The 2,836-nt window shown below is 35.9% G+C and overlaps 1 pseudogene; it reads left to right on the plus strand.

Moving 5' to 3' along the window:
* Nucleotides 1-260: 260 nt before the first annotated feature.
* Nucleotides 261-2,831, plus strand: LOC124891197 (annotated as a pseudogene).
* The last annotated feature ends 5 nt before the right edge of the window (nt 2,832-2,836 follow it).

The following is a 2,836-nucleotide window of genomic DNA, read 5'->3' on the forward strand; positions in this document are numbered from 1 at the left end:
GTTATATAGACAGATCGATTATTGATGCGATTGATATTATACATTAGTCTTCTATGTTATTCAGTAGCTGGCTGATTATAGTAATTAGTCCGAACATTTAGAAATGAAATACTAGCTTCAAAGGACACCCACGCTTAAATGCAGTAAACCAAATTAGTTATAAAAAATATGACAACTAATAAAGAAAGTAAAATATAGCATTCGGAAAAAGAACATGACAACAAAAATAGTATGGTGACAATTGAAACACAATATAATCATCTTTTAATAACTTTCTACCTTAAAAATATAATTGATGTGTTCTTCAATTTAAATAGATAAATGCAGTTTCCCCTCATTCAACAATAATTGATGTTTTTATGTTTATGTTTTTTATATATGCTCATATTTATGTTTTTATGTTCTTTTCTCATAGTATATATTATTGCAGTGATCAGTTGCTTCTTCCCAAATTTCTACCATTGAAAGGTTAGTTTCCCTTAATTACTCATATTTCTAATCTAATAACTATTAGTTGAGCGACCACATAAGTTTAGAAAAATAATCTTCAACCATAGTCTCAATCCATCATTTAGAAAATACGAATAACTTGAAATAAATACCTTGTATAAATAGTTTCAAGTATGAAATTTGAGCCTTGAATCTTGAACTCTATGTGTTCTTGCTTCTAAGAATTTTTAGGAGGAAGAAAATGAGGATTTCTGCTAGTTTAGGACGACTTTAGGGTTATAAAAAGGGTTGGAAAAGTTATATGGGGTGAAAGAACAAGTTTGCCCCTAATTTAATAAGAGAAAAATGGACTTTTACGTTGGAGAGGTATGCTCTGTGCCGCGCAGACCAACGCGGATGCAAACAAGTGATCTCCTGACTAGAGCTCCGCCCTGCGCTGCCCAATGCGCAGCTGGGATGATGCCTCACTAAAATGTCCATAGCTTTTTGCTTGGAAAGAAGACTCAAAAACCTTTAATTTGGTAGGTAGTAGGCCACCTAACTCATTATATACTAGGATTAATGATCGTTGGAATTTGACTCAAGTAAGAACGTCGACTAAAACTCAATCGGTAGGAAAATTCTCAAATCAACTTTGATCTAGGAGATTTCTATGACCTCAATTCATCTACAAAGATGTTCCATACTAAAGAATGGGTATCACGTTATCTATAATATCATTGACCTCTTGCATATTACAGCTTTCAGGTCACAATCGCAAAGGCAAACGTGAATACAATAGATATGGCTCATGAAAGTGTGGCTTCTCTTATGAGAACAATCGAATCACTCTTGACATCCAATTCACCAATGCAATCTCTAACCTTTGATCACAGTGAAGACTTTTCTGCTCTTCACGAAAAGATTAGTTCCCTGGAAGTAGTTGTCGAGAACTTTGAGAAAAACAATGTTTCTGGGAAATGACAGATTTGGAAGTACAGATAAAAGAAGTTGCAAATATTGGTGAACAAACAATTCAGCTAAGAGTAACTGAAGTTTTTTTGGCAAATGATGAAAATCTGAGAGTAAAGGCAGAAGAGAGGCTTTCTGATAGCCTGCAACAAGTAGCAGAGGACATTGATAGTATCTGGAAAGAGTCTACAAATATTCAATGCAAAGGCAAACAAGTATCAAAGGAATCATCGTTTCATGATTTTTCAAGTTCAACAAATGATATTTTTAAGGTTAAGAACAATATGGTTGGACGTGATGATCAAAGGAAGCGGTTGTTAGAAGATCTGACTAAAAGCTACTATGATGAACCCAAAGTCATCCCGATTGTTGGGATGGGAGGCATAGGTAAAACAACCTTAGCGAACGAAGTATACAATCATGAATCAATTCTATGCCGTTTTGATGTTCGTGCCTGGGCTACTATATCTCAACAACACAACATAAAGGAAATTTTGCTGAGTCTTCTGCGATCGATGATCGAAATGGATGACACGGTTGAGATAAAAGGTGAAGCAGAGCTAGCAGATATGTTGCAGAAAAGATTAAAAGGTAAGAGATATTTAATTGTATTGGATGACATGTGGAAAAGTGAAGCATGGGATGCCGTGAGACTATGTTTTCCAAGTGAAAAAAAGGGGAGTGGAATATTGTTGACGAACCGTAACACTGAAGTAGCTCGCGATGCTGGGACAGAGAATCTTTCTTTGCAGATGGGCTTCATGGATCAACATGAGAGTTGGAACCTTTTTAAAATTGCCGCATTTTCTAATGAAGCATTACCATATGAGTTTCAGACTATTGGGAAGCAAATTGCAGATGAATGTCACGGGTTACCACTAACTATTGTTGTGGTTGCTGGACTTCTCAAATCTAAAAGGGAAATAGAAGATTGGAAAAGTGTAGCGAAAGATGTTAGGTCATTTGTCACAAATGATCCTGATGAACGATGTTCACGTGTGCTTAGTTTGAGTTACAATCACTTGACTAGCGATCTAAAGACTTGTCTACTACATTTCGGAATTTTTCCAGAAGACAGTGAGATACCAGTGAAGAATTTGATGAGATCATGGATGGCTGAGGGGTTCCTAAAGTTGGAAAATGATTTGGAAGGAGAGGCCGAGAAGTGTTTGCAAGGGCTTGTCGATAGATGTCTAGTCCTCGTCTGCAAGAAAAGTCTAGATGGAACAAAAATTAGATCATGTAAAGTTCATGATCTAATATATGACCTGTGCTTGAGAGAAGTTCAAAGGGGAAATGTTTTTAACATGAACGACATTTTCCTTGACGTATCAGATTCAGAATGTCGATATTTCAGTATGCAAAAAATGCAACCCTTTAAACGCGTGACTAGTGATGAAATTTATTATTGTTCCTTTGGTCTTTATAGAGCTCT

The sequence above is a fragment of the Capsicum annuum genome, unplaced genomic scaffold (assembly GCF_002878395.1).
Source record: "Capsicum annuum cultivar UCD-10X-F1 unplaced genomic scaffold, UCD10Xv1.1 ctg32079, whole genome shotgun sequence".
Taxonomy (NCBI): domain Eukaryota; kingdom Viridiplantae; phylum Streptophyta; class Magnoliopsida; order Solanales; family Solanaceae; genus Capsicum; species Capsicum annuum.